Source organism: Ips typographus, linkage group LG1 (assembly GCF_016097725.1).
Source record: "Ips typographus isolate SLU linkage group LG1, UJ_Ityp_2.0, whole genome shotgun sequence".
Classification (NCBI taxonomy): domain Eukaryota; kingdom Metazoa; phylum Arthropoda; class Insecta; order Coleoptera; family Curculionidae; genus Ips; species Ips typographus.
This window is the reverse complement of record NC_138422.1, coordinates 21,637,143-21,658,538: the sequence shown is the minus strand read 5'-3', so window position 1 is coordinate 21,658,538 and position 21,396 is coordinate 21,637,143. Positions and strand designations below refer to the sequence as shown.

General features: G+C 36.9%; 1 long non-coding RNA gene across 1 annotated transcript; it reads right to left on the bottom strand.

Annotated features, from left to right (window-relative positions):
* Window positions 1-18,548: 18,548 nt before the first annotated feature.
* LOC145730368 (uncharacterized) lies at window positions 18,549-20,652 on the bottom strand. The gene is made up of 3 exons (XR_014178605.1): window positions 19,457-20,652; window positions 19,314-19,380; window positions 18,549-19,226 (listed from the first exon to the last, which is right to left on the bottom strand). It is a non-coding gene; the product is annotated as an uncharacterized LOC145730368 (long non-coding RNA).
* Window positions 20,653-21,396: the final 744 nt, after the last annotated feature.

Here is a 21,396-nt window from a genome sequence, read left to right as displayed (position 1 = left end):
TGAAGGATGGAACAGAAGAGAAAACAACAGACAAAGAAAGACTTCTCACCATAGTGGAAAACTTTTATAAGGGCCTATATAAAATCAAAATAACAAATACCCACAACTGCAAAACACAGGCAAGACAAACAATTCACTTAAGAGCAAATCCCCTGGGTGCGTATTCTTGAAACGAGGAAAGGGAATTATCAACCTGTAGAATGTGACAGGAACCCGCCATTGTCAGCTTCTTCTGTCACATTCTATCAACGCTTCTCTTGAGAATTCCGTTCGTTGCTTTCAAGAATAGGTCCCCTGGCGAAGGCCAAATAATGATTGAAGCGGTGAAAAGGTCGTTATTTCCCGATACGGTCTCCAAGAGATGGAATAATGCGGTTACAATACTTATTCACAAGAAAGGCGATATAACTAACTTGGAGAATTATAGACCAATAAGCCTACTCTCCCACATATACAAACTATTCACTAAAATAATCACAAAGCGCCTATAAAACAAACTTGAAGCATAACCAACCACGTGAGAAAGCTGGTTTTCGAAAGGACTATATGGCCCAAACGACTACCTACAAACAATAAAGACCTTAATAGAGACATTAATAGAATATACTAAATCGCTGCCCTAAAATATGTTCGACATGTCGAATTATCATCTATACTAAACACACTCAATGAATGCAAAGTAGACTACAGATCCACAGATATAATCTATACAACAATGCCACGGAAACCCTAAAACGTCACCCTCTAAGTAAAAAATAGAGAAATAAGACAAGGTTACTAGGAAGGATACTTACTATATCATCCAAACTCTTCACTGCGGTGCAGGAAGTTCAAACAACTAAACAGGCAAAATAAGGACATAAATATAGACGGCGGACACCTACATCGTTTCGCTGACGACACAGTTATAACAACCGACAATCTAGAAGACGCACAAGAAATACTGGAAGATCTGAAGCAGGAATATGACTCTATATTAACTACCACAAAACACAGTTTATTACAACCCTGGTGGCTAGCGGAAACCTGGTGCCAGACGAAGGAGACGAAATAGAGCAAAAGCAAGAGACCAGCCAACTGCAGAGACTACCAGGCAAATGAAGTCACTCGACGCACAGGGCTGGGATGGGCAGCTGATGACAAACTGAGAAACAACCTTAAAGAGAAATTGTCTATATTCCTAAAACGGAAAGTGTTTAACCAATGCGTACTCCCAATAACGACATACGGGGTGGAAACGCCTGATGAGAAAATCAATAGATAAACTTTAAGTAGCGCAAAATAAGGTCGATGCTAGGAATAACTAAAAGACAGAATGCCGAACATAACAATAAAAAACAGAAAAAAGTTGCCGCTATAACTGAACTTCATCACAAAATCCAAGTGGGCTAAACACGTGGCTCGCACTAAAGACAACCGACGGACAAAACTAAGATCCAGAGAAGATAGGAGAAGCAGAAGATGGCCACCCACCAGATGGGCGGACGATGTTAAACGTGTGGCGGGAAACTGGATTAGCACCGCGCTAGACAGAAAACAGTGGAAACACCTGGAGGAGGCCTCTGTCCAGCAGTAGCAGAAATGGCTCATGATGATGATTTTCGTGGATATCTGGTGAAAATCAAATTATCCAGGTTCTAGTCGGGGAGAACGTGAATACTGACGACATGTCTGAAGTTGCATTAGTTGGGCTAGTTAGGAAGGAAATAGTAGTGGTTATCTTTATTATTGTTTTGATTATTATTTTACAAATCAAGTAGGTACAAGTTATTTGAATTATATTAAAGTTAAGGGATGGATCAAAAGTATTTGATAGTTGCTAAACCTGAGCAAATAATTTCAAGTAAGGACGTTGAATTGTGGGGAGAAACTAGTTTCAGTGTATTTTAAGGCTTAGTTGATGTAAAAACAACAAATTACTACAAAACTACGGTCTCAATTATGAGATTCGACATTCACAAATTTTGACAAAATAATTTAGTTCAGATCCAGTCCAAAATCTAAGCTGTGGAGCGTAACTTCCATGTATTGTGGGGACTATATCTCGAATAAAAGTATCCAATCCAATTTGTTATACAGTAGGTATGATTTGAACAATATGGTCACCAGAAGGATGCAATTTTCACTTAGGAGTGCAATTGTCGCTGCAATGAAGTGAAAATTGCATTGTAGTTTCAATGGATGAGGGATATAGTCAAAAAAATCGTCTCAAATAAACTGCGCACATCCTCAACCGAGACATTTTTTGGGTCATTTTTAAAACCTTGCCATTTCGAAACAAAACAACAGATTTTAATACGGTTTGGATTGTCTTTGGGCCTGATCTTTTGGCTTTTGGCTGACATAAAAAACTTTTACTTTAATGCACCGTAACTGCCTCATACAGCGTGTGAAAAGCAGTTTGAAATTTTAACATAAGGAAGTGTTGTTTTTTTTGAATATTGTAATAAAAATGCGTATCGACTGCCTTTGGAAATAAATAATGTCAATTTTAAAAATGTAGTGACATAATCCGCGCCACCTTGTAGAAATCAAAGTGCTAGAACCGTTTAATTCTTTCATAACATTGATCAATAGTAGTATCGAAACAAGCCGCATTATTCTTCGAAAATGTCTAGCACCATCGCGTATCGAAATGGAAATCGCCACGATGGTACCGAATCAATCACTGTGGTTCCGTTAGCGTTAATTAGAAATGTTGACCCGGTGTCAGCCGAAAAGACCGGTTAACCTTAGAGAGAGGTAGTACCGGGGAGGCGGCGAAGCTCTCCAACTATTTACAAAACAAGTCGGAGCAGGAACAAGTCAACGAACTATTTTTGCCGCGTTGATTAGCTGCCTAGGTAGTACCACCTTTTGTTCTGGCTGATTGATAGTACCAATGCAACTGAACGTCTTAATTGCGGCGCGTAGGCTCGACTAATTTCGCTCCGCGGCCGCACAAAAAGCAAACAACGAGTGGCGGAAAAGTGCGAAAGAGTTATTGCCAGAGACGCGATTTGGTTTCTAAATTATCAGTCGCCATATATTTTACCGATAATTAGTAATACGTCTTCGGGGGTATACGCTGACACTTTCGTAATTAGACGACGCTCTTTCTAAATGAGGAATGAGGCAGCTGTGGCGTGTATAGTGGTTCCATCTTTGCACACTAGTGGAATTTGCGTTTTCGCTTTTTTTTGTTGTTGAGAGTTCGGTTTGGCATCGGGCAATTAATCAACTAACATCGGCAGTACGGTACGTCGGTCACAATTACTAGTGGTACCCCGGTATCCCGTTCGTAGGTCAAAATGTCCCCGAGCTAGATTTATTTGCGGTCCCGATGCCCATTCAGGTCAAGCAAAAGTGTAAACTTAACGGAATACGTTCTTAAATAGTGTCTGAATTATATGAAAAGTATGTAACGGGTGTTCAATAATTGTTATGGTCAAGTCGCCTATGGCAGTGGTCACAAAAAGCGTATGTCTTAGATGACATTACAAAATAATTATTATTATTATTACGAACTTATCAACGGCCCTACGTTCATGCTAGAACGAGAGAGCCGCAGCCATAACAATTATTTATTGAACACCCGTTACTCTACAGGGTGTCCTGATGACAGAGTAGAGTCTATCATCCCTTCTGCTTCAAAAGAGTGTCATTATAAAAACAAATAAGTACAATCCTATTTTCCAAAGTTGACCATTACGTAACAAAGACAAATCCTGCGAATTAAAACACATACTTATTTCTGAGACCGCTAGTACTAAAGAAGTACTTTGACTATTTTTCAACTCGACAAGTGACAATTGATATTAGTCATGAAAAGAGAATGCGTGAACAAGTATATTTGGTCACGTGATGGTCAACTTTCGAGAATCAGACTATACCTCCATTGTTGCAGTCGTCTCATATTTGATTCAAAAGTCTTTTAGAGATGATAAAAATTATAACTTTAAGTTTTCAAATGGCACATTCTATATGTAATGTTTTAGATTTTTTGTAAACAAAACATTGTAAATTGCCAGACTTCTCAAGATTCATTAACACTTTCTTAGGGTTTTAGGGTTAAAATGTAATTACATTTATTGATTACTTACCGAAAGGTAAAACTATTAATAAAACATTGTTTCATGAGGACAATGCACCTTGTCACAAGAAGGTTTCAGTTACTGCGACATCATATTCACCAGTTTTAGCTCCGTTTAGTTTCCGACTGTTTCCTAATTTAAAAAAAATTCTTGCTGCTAAGAACGAGCAACAATAATTCTTATTTTTAAGAACTAGACCAATCTTTTTGTGGAAATGGCTTAAAGACTTATTGGTTTAGAGAATTATTGGTATAAGTGAATTTCAAATCGACGAGGCAGTCCGAACTTTAGTTCAGGACATCAGACAGGCGTTAGTATCGAGTACCAAGGTAACCACAAAACCTTATATCCCTTATTATGTTTCAGGTATCCCGGAGGAAACTAAACAGTTAATCAGAGACAGAAGACGCGCTAAAAGAACCGCCATAAGGACAGGAGCTCCTGCAGACAAGAACAGGCTCAACCAGCTTAACCGGCGAGTTAAGGCTGCACTGGATGACCATAAGGCAAATCAATACCAGGAACACCTAGAAAGCCTAAATCCCGAGCAGGAGAAGCATGTGGAAAACATGCAGAGCGCTGCGATAAAAGAAGAAGCCGATTCCAGACATTCACGGCAACAACGGGATTGTCTACGAGAAGAGGGACAAAGCAGAAGCCTTTGCCGACACATTAGAGACAATTTTAGGAGAACGACATCGACGACGATGACGCCGACGCCTGGGAAAACATCGTAAACGGACGTGCTAGACGAATCAACAAACACCCTGCCGGACGACCAACTAATCCAGCACGCGACGTCAGAGGAGCTACAGGAAATCCTGCGGCACCTCAACATCAGAAAGGCACCAGAATGGGACGAGATAGGAAACATTGCGCTCAGACAAGTTCCGAGACGCGGGATAGCTCCCCTGTTGAATATTGTTAAGGCAATACTGCGACTGCGACACTTTCCTGCTGACTGGAGAGGGCCGAGTTATCCTGTTCCCAAAGCCACAAAAGAACCCGCTGTTCCCCCAGAATTATAGGCCCATCAGCCTCCTGCCATCCTTGGGAAAAGTGGCAGAAGTTGTCATCCTAAGGACGTTATCCCCGATGAGCAATTTAGATTCCAGACGACACTATCAACGGAACACCAAGTCCTGAGGATGACCGAGTACATCACGGAAGAGTTCAACAGGAAAGAAGCGACAGGAGCCGTGCTGCTAGACGTTTCCAAGGCCTTCGACAGGGTTTGGACAGAGAACTTCTAATCAAGATGCTGGCTTTTCAGTAGGCCTGGTAAAACTAATTAGATCTTTTCTTTCAGCTCTTCGCTTCGGAGTCAAAATCGACAGCGTCTACTCAAGTTATAGGGAAATGGAAGCAGGAGTGCCACAACGTGCAGTACTGTCGCCATTTCTCTATAACATTTATGTTTCAGATCCGCCTAGAACTCGGCGAACCTTCTTATTCTTAGCACTCTACGCGGATGACACTGCGGAAGCCACATAGAATACGCCAGACAGAAAGCCAGAGCGACCAAAGCTGTACCCCATGACATCGAAGCTCGGACTTCGGAACAAAGTGACGCTCATCAAGTCGGTTCTTCAACCGCACCTGACTTACGCTTCGGCCGCATGGGTGTACGCGGCCAAAACGCGCCTAAAGAAACTCCAAGCTGTGGAAAACATTGCGCTCAGGACAGCGGTGGACGCCCCATGGTACGTCAGAAACGTGGACGTCCAGCGAGATTTGAAATTCACCACCGCAAAATTCCTGGACTTGTAGCGACTTTCTCTTCCAGACCTATCCTTTTGGTCTACAGCGATGGGAGGGTAAAAAGCAGTAGTCTTGCTTGACCCATCTATCTGAGGCCCTGCCAAAGAATATTGGCGAGTAAACTTCAAGAAGATTATATAGAAAAATATTGTAATTATATTTACCACTTTGATTATATTCTTTAACAGGGGAAAACTTTTCAAACCATCTGCCAAAAGTATCTATCGAACAAAAAAGTACTCATTTGAAACGACTCTTTTGGGTCTGACTGTCTGGACCATAGGTACCAAATACTAACAGAAGAAAGCAAAAAAAGGATAAAAGTTAAACCAGCCAACCACAGAACGAACATACCACACAATACTTTGTAGATGGCATGTAAGTATGTAAACAAAACTTTTGTTAAAGTATACGAGTATCTACATCAACAAGAACAATTGGTTTACGTAGTTGGTTTCCTTCACAAACCTTCATAAAATGTGAAGAAAATCAACTACGGAAATAGAAAAACAGGTAACAACGAATTAAAAATATGAATGTCAAACGTATCAAGGACCTTCAAAGAAGTACAATCCAAATCTTACGTACAGATTCATACTGGACACTTAAGTTTTTGCTAAAGACCTTAATCGGATAGGAAAGGTCGAAAGTCCAACTTTCTGGACTCTAATTTTTGAAAGCAGGGAGTTGTCAAGAAAATGTGACAGAAGTAACTGACAATGGCAAGTTTCTGACATATTGTTGACATCTCCCTATCCTTGTTTCAAGAATACACAGCCTGGTGTTGTAACGCTACAGATGACGTTTATCATACTTTTGTTGGTGTGTACAAAATAGAAACGAAAACAAGATGAGTTGAACCAAGAACTGAGAATTATTAATTTAAAAGATAATAACATTGGCTATAACTTGTTAATTGAAAAAAAAGCAATTTTAAAATCAAACATTACCACACACATCAAAAATATAATAAAAACATAATGAAAAGATAAAGTAACGTCATGCTACAGTCTTTCCATCTCTTTCACGAAGTAAAAAGAGGGAAGTAGTTTAGTCTGTGGATCGGTTAGTTGTAGAGTATGTGTGTCTTAATCGACACAAATTTTTGGCCTAAAAATACATAAACCTTTACGTTTTTTGATTTAAACCAATCATTTTGTTCTACATTAGTTTTAGAATTAGATTGAAGCAAAATGTTTCTAAAGAACCAAGTTACAAGTATGTATAAGACAACAACACATGCCATTTACAACTCAAATCTAGTGTCTGATTTGTACTTTTTAGATAATAAACCCTGAAGATAAATGTGCCTACCAGAACGTAGGAAAATGTTTGCATGTGATATAAAATATGTATTTTAGTCAACGAAAGTGTTAGTAAAGTGTCGATATCTCAGAAACTAAACCAAATTTGGCAACTATTGTATTGAGGTCTTAACTTGTCATTGTCAAAATGATTTTGGCAACATCTTTATAATTTCGTCGATCTTGTAATAGTAAAGGCGGATTCACGTTCGTACTTACAAAGTCATTGTCGTAAAAAGTCGCACACGTAAAAAGTTAAATTGCATGTAGTTATATGAGGCAGTTTTCAGTAGTGCGTGGAACGGCGCAACATAGAAGTTCGTAATACGGCGTACTTCTACGTGACGTAAAAGTATGTACGATTTCAACTTTTGATGTAGAAATCGGTACGTTTTTACTTTTGATTGAAGTTGACAATCGACTGACAAGTGGTAATGAATAAAAATTTAGCGGCGTCGGCCGGAAATCTGTCGCAATTAAACCTAAATTGTTTTATTGTTTTTTGAAATGAATGTTATGTTTATATGTATAGTGAAGGGCAGTGTTCATTGTTTAAAAAAATTTTACTTGGCACATTTCATGACTTGTGCGACAGACGTTCCGCGTACCAAGAGAAACTCCATTTGTTGCTTTAATAATTTCTACGCATATCTATGTTATAGTGTTTATACGACTTTTTACAACAGAGAAGTCTCAAGTGTGAACGTGAATCCGCCGTTAGACTGCTTGTGACGTCAACTTAATTTTGTTTGACTTTAAGTATGGAACTACAAAATTACCGACAATAACAAGTAATAAACATCTCCACTATCGATACAAGGCTGAACGGTGAACGTAAAAACAAATTAAAACATAAAACAAATTATTTAGTGTTGATCGATGTGGAACTATCACGCTATCAAAACTAATTTGCCTTGACTGATTTAGTTGGATTGTTGAGCATTAATAACATTTCTCGTGATTTTTATATGAAACAGGTGTAAGAGATCAATATATTGTGAACTAAAAATACTCTTGTTGCATATGGGGCAGGTGGTTTAGCTACTTTTTGACAAAAAAGGGTCTTAATAGTGATTTACCAAAGTTGGTAATTTCAGGTTTGGTTGGACGAGAAAAGCTCTCGGTCTCGTGAAGCCTAAATCACCGACGCGATTTCAGTAAACCATCGTCCGATACAAGATCCTTATCGGCCAGCGAAAGGACCCAAAATTCTTAGCAGCAAACACAATTATCGTAAATTGTGGGGATGTTGTCGTTATCGTAAATTGATTTTTCGACGTCCGATTTTAATTTTCGTGCAAATAAATTGCGCCCTGACAACGATAAACATCGCGCCAAACGGCCTTATGGATTTCTGGACAGTCGAGTCCGGTTTTTTTCTTGATGTGACCGCTCGACGCTAATGACTATTAAAAATAATTAAGGGCATGCTTTTAGCTAACCGTTTAATTAACCGGCCGTTATTTTTTTACCAACGGCGGCGGCGCAAGTTCGATTTTCAGTTCAAAGTGAAGAAACAAATTACTGGCGGACAGAAGAAGCCCCTAAGAGAAAAAAAAGCGAAACAACGAATGGATCGTGGCGCTTTTTTTCGTTCGAACAAGGGGAAAACCGTAAGAACAGTGCATCGGCATTGTTATTTTGTTTTGCTAACAAGAGACATCCGTTCAACTTAATGACAGACAGTGATTGGGCATTTGTCCACTTGAAAAACGATTTTAATTGCCTTCCCGTTCTGAAGGCTGTTCGATTTTTATGGTTGCGCCATTCTTCGAGAATCGACATTTTCGTGTCATCGTTTGCCGTAAGCCGGCTATTTTATAGAATTACACATCTCTAAAAAAGAAAAAATCGATCGTTGTAGCATTAAACTGATAAGAATTAAGCAAAGTCCATATACAACACGGACAGAAAATACCATTTAAAATTCATTCCAAATTTCACGTCGATTTTTCCAGAATTTTTTTTGGATGTAAGAGCTAAAACAACAACAGACATATGAAAGAAAATTTCTTATAAGATTGGATCATGCAGCACTGACTTTGCTACTAGATTTTATAAAGTTAGTAGTATACTTTTGAACTGAAACATCGGACAGAACGATCTCAAACAATCTAACGTTGAGAGATTGTCGAGAAAGCCATTTTATAAAAATTGTCTGTGGTTTTGTAAAACGAAAAGCATTTTAATCAAATTTAGAAAGTGACGAGCAATGAAGCTACGGAAACACCAATGCAGAACAGCGTCTCTAGACAAGGGATACAAGAAGAACAACTAGTAGACTCGATGAAAGTAAACAGGGAATTGCTGGAGAAAAATGTGAACCGGGAATGGCAAAACATTTGGAGACATGGACCAACCATCAAACGTTTCTGGCTACAATAGAATTCGTTTAGGGAATGGAATCCCTTGTTCACTCAACAATAATGCCCAATTTCTGTAAAGAGCGAGAACTACTTGACAGTCGGGAAAAATTATTACTTCTTTATGAGTAAACTTGATATTAGCCAGAGTAAAAGACTATCTTTACTTATTAACTGGAGAAAAGATGCTGATAATAAAACGACAGATCTGAAAAAAAGCTAAGGAAAGAGTAGCAGTTGACTGAACTGAACAAGGCATCTGATGGTAACCATAAACTACTTTTCATAATAGTCAGAAGTACCTCTGCCAAATCAGGAACCAGTCACGGTATAGCAGAAGCGTTGGTAACAACATATTATGTAATAAATAAAATAATAATATATTCTAATTACTCGAAGAGCATTTGGATAGTTTAAAAAGCGTATTGAAATTTCTGGAATGGTTTAAAGGCCCTTGGAAATTCTTAGACGGTTCTAGAATTTTTTGAAAACTAGCTTTTAGACTGTTTTGAGATTCTTTGAGAGCTTCTAGACTAGTTGAAGAGCATTTGGAATCTTTTAGACTGTTCTAAAAGCTTTTGAAAACTTTTTGACTGTTTCGAAAGACTTCCGACTGCTTTAGAAGCATTTTGAAGTCTCTGTAGTGTTTTGAAATCTTTTTAAACTACTTTAGGAGCAGTGAAGGTTCTGGACTGCTTTTAAGACATTTGAAACCTTGTAGACGGTTTTAGAAACTTTTGGAAGCTTTTATAATGCTCTAAAAGCATAAGGGGATTTTTAGACGGTATTGAAATATTTTAGAGCTTCTAGACTGTTTTAAAAGCTTTTGGAAGGCTTTCGACTGCATTAGAAACATTTTGGAGTTTCTGTAGTATTTTAAAGTTTTTTTAGATAGACTTTAGGAGCATTTGCAAGGATTCTGGAGAGTTTAAAAAGCATTGAAGCTCGTAAACTGCCGTGCGTCTTGAAATTATTTGAGAGCTTTTAGACTAGGTGAAGATCATTTGAAAGCCTTTAGAGTGTTCTAAACGCTTTTGGAAGCTTCTAGACTGTTTCGAAAGGCTTCCGACAGCTTTAGAAGCATTTTCGAGTGTCTGTAGTGTTTTAAAATCATTTTAAACTACTTGAGAAGGATTTGGAAGGTGTTTGGGCAGTTTAAAAAGCTTTGAACGTTCTGGACTAATTTTAAGGCATTTGAAATCTTGTATATGGTTCTAAAAACTTTTGGAAGCTGTTAAACTGCTCTAGAAGCATACGGAAGCTTTTAGACTGTCTTGAAATCTTTTGAGAGCTTCTAGATAAGTTGAAAAGCATTTGGAAGCTTTTAGACTGTGCTCTAACCATTTTAGAGCTTCTATAGTGTTTTGAAATGTTTTTACATTTTTTTAGACTACTTCAAGAGCATTTAGAAATTTTTTGGTCAGTTTAAATTTGTAAATTGATACTTACCCATTTTGCAACAGATAATTGATATGTTTTTGTCTCTTAGAAGCCTAATCTCAATATATTAATAGTATTATTACCACTTAGGGCCTAGAATAACCCACTGTGCGACGTTACAGAATCAATAAGATTACTGCATGATTTTTGACAGCTCAGGTGACGTAAAAAACATATCAAAGGGTCTGTTAAAATCACAAATGTTAAATTAAACCCTACGGAGCTATAATACAACTTGCAATGCGATTTATCAAACAAATACAACTAAACTACGTATTCTAGTTGTATGATAGTTTTCAGCTTCTATTCCACTAGAAAAAACTCAATCAAATGAGTTTTGACAGTTGTTAACTGTCAGGTAACGTAAAAAATATATTAGTGTCACTTAGCCTTATAAATATCAAATTTATGGCTATAGGTATTGAGGTGTAAATAAAAGGTACAATTTTTGCATTTGATAGTTTTATCTCACTGCTGAATGACTTTTAATAGTTATAAAACTGTCATCGGACTATAAGCCACGCTGTAAAGTGTCATTAAGTGTCATACCTGTCATTTGAACGTTTTAAACTGTCATTTAACGTAACAAATCTCAAATTTAAATTCATAAACTTACAAATAACAATTTGCTGCTTGATTCACCAAAGAGACACGGCTATTTGACATTTGAATTGATTTGAATGTAATTTTCAAGTTTTTTAACGTGGAAAAACCACATGAAGGTCAGTTACCAAATATTTACAGGGTGTCTCAACAAGTAAATTGTATGAATATCACCTTTTGTCGTAGCGAGAGATGCTTAACATTTGAAAGGCCATTATTTTTGGCAAACTCCGCTATTTTAAGAGTTTAGCGATCAGAAAAAATCGAAATGTTCTCTATGAAACTCTCTATCCATTTCTGTTAACCACTTGGATTTCAGATACCAAATGTTTACAGGGTGTCTCAAAAAGTGAATTGAATATGTCCTTTGGCGTAGCAAGTGAGGCTTAAAAATTTGCAGAGGATCATAACTCGGGTATTTTTGGGCGATCAGCGACCAGAAAAAAGCCAAATGGTTTCCTTTGAAGCCTTCTATCCATTCCTGCTAACTACCTCGAGATCATTTACCAAACGTTTCCAGAGTGTTTCAAAAAGTGAGTGTTGATATTTGCAACGCCATAACGCCATAACTAACAGTTATGTAACTAACATAACTGAGCCGGGAAAAAAGCCAAAATGTTCCTCTTGAAGTCGCCTATCCATTCCTGTTAACCGCCTAGAGATCAGTCACCAAATGTTTTCAGAGTGTCTCAAAGAATGCTTGAGAAAAGGCCAAATTAATGCATTTTGAGTCCTCTTTTCATTTTTTTCAAACACTACGGTCGTACTGGCAAAACGTTTACAGTCAATGGTCTACTGTTGAAAAACTGTTATTCTTAACAAGAAATAAGGCGATAAATTTTATATGCGCCACCTTGTAGTATCTCAGACCTTAACGAAAATACTATCTACAGAATTTTCCCAGTATTGCTCTTCTAATCATTGATATACAATGTCCGTAGAAAGCGTTATTGGGTGAAAGGGACTGGCCTGAGTCACTAAACGTTTCTTTCGGTCTCAACTGTAAAAATTACAATATAATGCCAAGTGGGGTATGTACGATGTGTCAGAGCGAAAACTCTCGCATAAAATCGCCCACACAACAATAGAAGAAGCATATTGGCATAACGTGTGCTCCCTGGGAGCCCTGATGGGCGGACACTTATTTGCTGCCTGGTTTATTTAGACATCTAAACAAAGTAAAACATTGTCTATAAACATGGTGGCGGTAAAGTTTATAATTGCGCGAATAAAGTACCTTTCGCGTTTGTTGTTCGTGGTTCGTGGTTGCTGTTTAATTGTTTTCGGTGAGGATTCCGGTAAGAAGTACGATTTATCAACTGGCTTGGGAATAGGTGTGCGAGAGTGAGAACCGCACGGTACAGACGATCTAACGATTGATAATGCGCGACGTGGATAGAGAAAAAAACTAATTAAACAATGCGTCAAACTGAAATGACGTTGACGTTTTCGTGGGTAAATTAACAACGCGAAGCGTCCGCGTTAATAAATCAAAGATCCGAAAATAAATTTTACCATTAAGCGTTGTTAACGTGCGTGCGATTCTCGCTGTGGGAGCGGAAAAAACGAGCAAAAGACCGCCGAAGCAATTATCGCTTCGCGAAAAGTTAATTCCGATTTATGTAGATGTACAAGGGCCAAGACAAATGTACCAATCGATTTTTGACAGCCTATTTGCACCGATGACAGTCGGAAAGGAGGATTCTGTTGGCTGCGGGCTCTTTTTTACAACGACCCAAGCAGCTGTTGATTTTCGCCTCGCTAATGTAGTTACGACCATGGAATTGGTCGGTTACCAAGCTGCAATTCTTCTCCAACATCCATTGAATCAAAATTTGTTTCTGCCTTTTTCGCCCGTCTGACAGCCAAAATATTATATACATTAATCTTCCACGTATTTAAATCTCGATGCTTCTGATACCATCATTATCCAGCTATTTCATGTCTTTTAACTTTTAACAAGCGTTTTACGATCACCAATTAAAAAAAAGCCATTGAACAAAACCTGCATTTTCATTTTTTTTGTTGGAAGAAGAAGCATTCAATATCTTCTAGTCAATATACGAGTAAGTGTGTGTGTGCATCACCAGAATATATCTTATGGAGACAATGAATGAGCTTAAGAGGAAAGGAATGGCTTAAGAGAAAATGTAAGCTTGAGAAGGTATAGTTAGATAGAAAAGCTAGAGTGTCATGTACAGGATAATCCTCAGAGAGTGACCAATGAATAAACAGGTCATTGATCGAAGTGATAAAATGTAGGCTACTAGGCAGTAAATACACCAAATTATCTCAAGCACCAAGCAAGCAGATAAAGCTTAACTATAAAGAAGTTAAAGGTTACTAAACATAAAGAAACAACAATATATCACCTGAAGACAAAAATTTAGCAGAACTGATCATAAAGAACGGAAAAACCGCATTATCAGAACCAAGCAGGGAACTATGAAGTAAAACCATAAATAATGATATACAAATTCTCATAATAGTATTTTGACCAGATTAGAAGAACAAGAATAGTAAGGAGAGAAGAAAAAAAATTTCGTCAAAAATTGTATTCTACAAACTAAAGGAAGAAGAATTGAAAAGAGAGGATAAAAGAAGAACGATAGTGCTAAAATTAGAGAATGTAAACTTTGGGTCAAAAAATACATTCTATCAGATTGAAATAAAAACCTTTAAAATGAGAGAAAAAAAGCAGAAAACAGCCATAATCAAACGATACAGTATTCTATCAGACTAGCAGAAGAAAAATTGAAAAGAGAGGAAAAACGAAGAAGAAAAGTGCCAAAATTAGAAAACATAAATAAGTTTTGCGTCAAAAATTGGATTCTACCAGATTGAAAGAAAATGAATTGAAATGAGATTGATATAATTTTTGGGCCAAAAATTGCCTTCTTAAAGTGTAAAAAAGACGAATTGAAAAAGAGAAGAAAAGAAGGAAACGTGCTAAAACTATTTATTGTACCAAACTAAAAGAAGGAAAATTGAAATGAGAGAAGAAAAGAAGTAGAAAAAAACCGAAAATTAGAAAATATAACTTTTACTCCAAGAATAATATTTCCACGAGATTAAAAAAAAAAGAAAAACTGAGAGAACAAAAAAAGCTAAAAATGCTCCAATACGAGAAAGAAAAAGAAGCAAGGAAAGCGTCAACATTAAAGGATATACTTTTGGAGCAAAAATTGCATTCTTCAAGAGTAAAAAAGAAGAATTGAAAAAAGAGAAGAAAAGAAGGAAACGTGCTAAAATTATTTATTCTACCAAACTAAAAGACGAAAATTGAAATGAGAGAAGAAGAAAAGGGTCAAAATTAGAAAATATAACTTTTACTCCTAGAATTATATTTCCACGAGATTAAAAAAAAAGAAAAACTGAGAGAACAAATAAGCTGAAAACGCTCCAATACAAGAAAGAAAAAGAAGCAAGGAAAACGTCAAAATTAAAAGATATAATTTTGGAGCAAAAATTGCGTTCTTCTAGAATATGCTAGATCAAAAAAAAAAAGGAGAATTGAAAAAGAATAAAAAACATAGACTTGGAAACTGCCAAATACCACTTCATGAAGCTATACAACTACAAAACTTGTTTAAAAGCAGTTAGTCTAAGTCATAGTTATATTTTTATTTATAAATTTATAGTTGCATGAGTGTTTTTTTGGCGGTTGTGACGTGTAACTGTCTTTTGTGGATATATTTCGATCTATCAAAATGTCGGTAACTGTCAAAAACAACTCCATGAAGTTATCAAACTCTAAGACATTGCTTAAAGGCAGTACACATCCTATTTAACGCTTTTTAATGGGTTTATGAATACAATTGGGACAGTTCTGGCATGCACATGTGTGTTTGGGACCGAATTTGATCTGTAACAAATGTGCCAACTGGCAAAATCGGATCCATAGAGCTATTAAACTAAAACAATCAGTTGAAAAGCGTTTAAATTACTGTTAAACTAGGTTGTAGGTTCTTTATAGCTTCAGAAGTAAAATTTTGACAGGTGACTCGTCCATTTTGGACATCATGTCACATTGGTGGTAACTGTCAAATACCACTCCATAAAGCTAAAAAAATACAAATCTGCTTAAAAGCACTGTTGTAGTAAATATAGATGTAAATCTAATTAATTGCTTGTTTATAGGTCTATGAATAGAAATTGGACATTGGTGTATCTGTTTACTGTCAGCATCTTTCAATCTATCATCAACTTGAAAACTATCAAACATTTTTCTCCATAAAGTTATAAAAAGACAAAATTTTCATATAACTAGTATAATCTGTTAAATTTCACATTAAATGTTTTAGAACTCGATGAGCAGCATGTTGAGTAGACGTAATAATAGCATTTTAAGTGGAGACTTAAAGAATTAGAAAGTAGTAGATTAAAACTGGTGAATTTTAGTGAAATCTAGCAACTTTTTAAATTAATTTCTGGACTGGGCAAACTGCGAAAAACAAATAACAAAGAACCAAACCACACCACTTGACAAATTTAAAGATAAAAATTAAAAACCTTGTTTGTTTATGTTTTTTGAAATGTCAATGGTTGAAAACAAACTTCTTTGGTGATGGTCAAAGCAGAATACTTAAAATTTTGAACAAAGAACAAGTTTAGACATTTTAAGGTACCATTAAATTTTATTAGAACGGTTCTATCATGGTTCGTAGGCTGGTCAGCAACTTTTTTCCAGCAAAAAAACTGGACGTTGTGGTCGAGACCCGAAGATTGAAGGATTCGTGAGCAAAAACTCTCGTTTTCTTGGTCTAGCACCCCCGCACGATCGCTTATAACGATCGACGTGGAACAATAAGACCGAACGGCGTTCATTAATTTGTTTCGTCGGTCATAAAGTACGGAAAACGCGGTCGTGGGATTCGCTTAATCTCCACGAAACCCGGCATGTTTCGTTTAGTTATTGTTCGCCAACGGTTTAGCTTCCGAATGGACGTGCTGGAAGCAGTCGCATGCAGCTCATTACTCGTCCGGGAATCTGTACTTGTCCAAACTTGTTAGTTCCCTCGGGAAAGTCATTATTTATGAACAATTCCTTCCAATTATGGAACCGGGAACGGAAAAATCCCTGGCGAGTAATTACATTTAATATTTGGCCAACAAAAGATCGGGCCGTAAATCAAGCGACTAAACGGGTTGTAAATTACACGGAGTCGCGAGATCTTCGGCAAACAACGCGAATACCGCGAGTCGACCGGGCAATTTGCAATAAATCCGGGCTTTTATTATGTATCGGGACCCCTCCGTACCCAAAAAAAAATAAAAGAAGCGAAGAACCGCTTGGGACAGGTACCGAAATGCGAAAATTCAATTTCAAAGCTCACGCGTCGTGGCCACCTTGAACTCCAAATTTATTTCCTGTAGAGCGGAATTTGTAAATTGAGGCAATTTTTTTCACAAGCAGTTCTTAGCAATGGCCATGTGTTTTACATTGTATTCTTTAAAATTGCACTGCGATTTGTTAAAGCTGTCCTTGTTTACAGGAAAAACGACAATCTTCAATAACTTAAATGGGAGTGACTTTTGCTTTGACGTCATAGAAAATAAGAAGAGGCTAGATGTCATTTTCACAGATGTTGTAAAGGCTTTTGACAGAGTAAATCACGACCTACTACAATTGGGTTTTTCAAGATTGTTGTTACCTTCTTGGGTACATATCTGTCAAGAAGAACTCCAACTCTGTGCGGCTGTGAAAAATATTATGCAAATTCTGGGGTTTATAGCTCAATTTTTGTGCTGTGTTTTATTACTGACTTATCAGGGTACATTGCAAAACTCTCACTGCCTCCTGTTTTCAGATGACTTCAAGATCTTTAAGTCGTCTATTCAGAAGCAGATAGCATTGCTTTTCAGCCAGGTCTTGACTCTAGACTCTGTGGACAATCTTTCAAAAAGAATAGGGACTATTGTGGTGATCTGAGAGTCCCTTTTGAGGCTGATTGTAGATTCAAAATCCATTATGAAAATATTGTTCATAGCAGATCGTGGGTTTTGCCACTAAATATTTCTAGAATGTTGATTTGTCAGTTTCTATAATAGCTTTGTAAGAGTATGCATCTATAATATGGTGTCCCACAACTGACTAACATAAAAAAGTTATTAAGCAAGTTCAAAGAAATTCTTAAGATTTTTGTGTCATGCTTAATTGCTTTGTTAATCCATTATTCTTCTTCTTCTTCTTATGACGCCGGCTCCCTCCAAAGGTGGTTCCAACTGGCTATAATGGTGCGGGAAACAGCACCCATGAATGAATCTCAATAGACGTTCGACCAAACCATTTCCTCAGAACCTTGAGCCACGGATTCTGCCATCGGTCTACAGATCTCCTGCCCTCGATTCTTCCCTCAATAACAAAGCGGAGTATTTCATATCGCTCTCCTCTCATGGCGTGATCGATATATTGCAGCTTTCTTTCTTTTATTGTTGTTAATAGTTCTTTATCAGTCATCCGCCTGAATACCTCTTCGTTGGTTATTCGGTCTATCCAGGATATGCGCCATTATTGGTATCATACAAAAGAATGACCTGTCTAGGATGTAAAATCTTCTTTTTTTTAAAGACGAATACCTATATTGCATTCGGTGTGGTTTGTTTAGTATGTGGTAAACCACATTAAATACAGTCTGGTTCTCGACAGTTGACCATCACGTGATCAAAGAAGTTGAAGTTATATTCAGCATTCTAAAAGATGCGCTTTTCAAAATATTTCTTCAAAATAAGACTGTATTGGGCGTCCAGAAGCACAGTAAGGTTATTTTTCCAAATGAACGTTTTTGACACAACCGTAATTTTCAGTTTAGTAAATGTATGGCAATTAGGAATTATGTATATCCCACATTTGACAGAAAGAAAACTAGTTGTATTTAGTTAGAAAGTCTTCTTCTTCTTATAATAGGACCTGGTCCTGTTTATTTCATTGCGTTTAGCCTCCTTCAAAGCTCTTCCTGTGACGCTGAGCTCCAGCTTTTGTGCCATCTCTTGGGTGACCTACCTACGGCTCTGTTTGACCATCTTTCATCTGGCATCTTTTCCACTTGGTCTCTCCAACACCACTTGCCTTTTTACCACATCCTGTATTTCTAGTTCTTCTCTGATATCTTGGATTTTTATTCTATCCCTGAGGGTAACACCCTTGTAAGTTCTTATTATATTTTCATTTTGAGTCGTTTTCATTACTCTTTTTTATATTGATGTTCAGCTCTGGTTTCTGTGGCGTACGGTAAAATATCTCTTACGCATGTTTTGTAAATCCTCAGCTTGCTTTTTGTTTTCATTATTTTCTCTGACTCTTGCTGCTTTTATGCCTTGTCTTCGTACTTTTTCAACAAGGTTAGTTGAATCTTCTCATCTGCTGGATTATCTTGTTGTCGAGTGCCAGTTTTTCTTATGAATTGTTTAGAGATAAACATTCACTTTGTTTTCGTCTCTCTCGTCTTGTGTAACAGGCGTTGTAGGTCGTCTTCATTCGTCAAATACCCAACATTCACTTTTGTATTATTTTCAATAATTTGGTCCATAATGATTTTGACTGTGTAGGACTAAGACTCTTGTCGTTTGCCCGTATTGATTTGCACTTCCTCAGACAGTCCATTGTTGGTTTTTATTCTTCTGTTCTATTTCTGCTTTTCTGCTCTTTGATACCGGTAATCAATGTTGTTCTGATCTAGAATCTTAATGACGATATCTAGTCGGACCCTGTCGAACAAGACAAAGAGGAGCTTGGTAAATTCTTTCATTTGGCTTAATATGAATATTACATTCACCGTTGATTTATTGAACCAAAACCCTTGTTGTTCTTCAGATATTCGTACCTTTTCTATGAGCCTATTGGGGAAGATTTTAGTAAATAGCTTAAGGACCGAGCTGAGTAGCGTTATGTTTCTAAAGTTATTGGGCTTACTTTTCTCTCCTTTTTTATGTATAGGCTATAATAGATATACTTATTCTCCATTCGTCTGGTATGGTTCCGGATCTAATTATCTTTTTAAGCAGTTTGGTGAATTCTTCCTGTAATTCCATTTCCCCATATTTGATGAGTTCATTATTGATATTATCGACGCCAGGACTTATTCGGTTTTTCAACTTGTGTGTCATCGCTCGAACTTCCTCTATTGTTAGAATAGTTTGAAAAATGCGTTACTTGAAAAAAAAACTTTTGCTGATTTATCAATTCTTTAAAAGTTGCTGTATTGATTTTCTGGCAAGAATATTGAGAAAACTACAATAATCTACTATTTTAAAATTCTCCAGCTCCAGACAATTATTTAACAGCTTTAAATTTATGTACTGTAATTTTCTTAAATTATTTTTTATCCAAGAAGCAGAAAGAAATAAAACACACACCAACTGGTTTTGTATCTCTTTAAAAACTTTCAGTAAATCATGCAAAACGAAGAATATTTTTTTCTTAACGAGTCACGATTTTCTGACGGTATTCCACTTCGAATATCAATTAATTTACGGATAGCCCTAATATAGCCTAATTAAGAAAAATTAAAACTCCGCTTGAATAGCGTTAATTAAAAATGGAGCGATCGTTGCTCTCTCGATGCTCAAAAACGAAGCTGCGGGTTCGTTATAATATAAAATAACTTGGCCATTAAAAACTTAATTTTTATCGGACATTTTAAAGAAAATAAGCGGTCGAGTGAGGTGTGATAATTATTAAAATAAATGGGTCCGCTTTTATCGTTTCAAAAATCGCATTCCCATCGCGACCATTATCAATCGCCTTGGTCGGTTTAACGCGCTAAATTTTCGTCGTTCGTTAACAATAATTTTAAAAGTTTTGTCAATTTAAAAACCGTTTACTCAAGTTTTTTTAAGAAAAATTGAGTGTTTTCCTTTACATAAAAGTTACTAGAAATCTGGGTTAATGCTAATATAGTATGACAAGAATTTTTTTTAACTCCAAGTCAGACATTTTTTGGTTAATTATTCAAAGGGATCCTGAATTAGTGTTGCCAATTCTGGGGAAAATTACCTACCTCTGGGGAATTCGAACCATATTTGGATATTTGAGGAAAACTAATTTTTTTAAACCTTACTAAATACTAAAGAAAAAAATACAATGTGTAGCAATACCGTACCATGTATTTGATATCACACCCGAGTAAAATTTTACTTCGTGTTATAAAGCAACGTTTAGGGACTTATCTGGATCGACAGTTTCCCCAGAAACAGACAAGGTTTTTGTAGGGCTAACAGATGCTTCATCTGCGACAACTCATAGAAATGCAGGGAATTCAATATCCCAATGGTCCTCTGCTTTTTGGACTACCAAAAGACCTTTGACTGTGTTATAGGAGGGTGCTGTAGAGAAATGGGAGTGCCTGAACATCTAATTGCACTCATAAGAAACCTTTACGACAACTGTATGGCCAAGGTCATAATAGAGAACCAGCACTCGCTTTCATTCAAAACCTGCAGGAGCGTTTGTCAAGGATGCATCCTCTCTCCACATCTTTTTCACTTCTATGGAGAATACATAATGAGGAAGGCATTGGATGATTGGTATGGTGGATTCTCAATTGCTTGTAAAAATATTGCAAATCTGAGATATCCAGACGATACAACACTAATAGCTGCATCAGAAGAGGAAATGTTGGATCTCCTAAATTGAGACAGAAAGCAACAACTGGAACCTTTTAATAAACGCGTAGAAAACCAAAATCATGATAGTTGAGCGTTCTAACAATCTGCAATTGACAGAAGCTCTACAAAGATTTCAATTCGTTGACCATATACCATGTGCCTGGGCTCATATATTAGTAACACGGGTTCAAGTAAAAGTGGCATCCAAAGGTGAATAAGTAGCTAAAAGTGCAATGAGTCGACTAG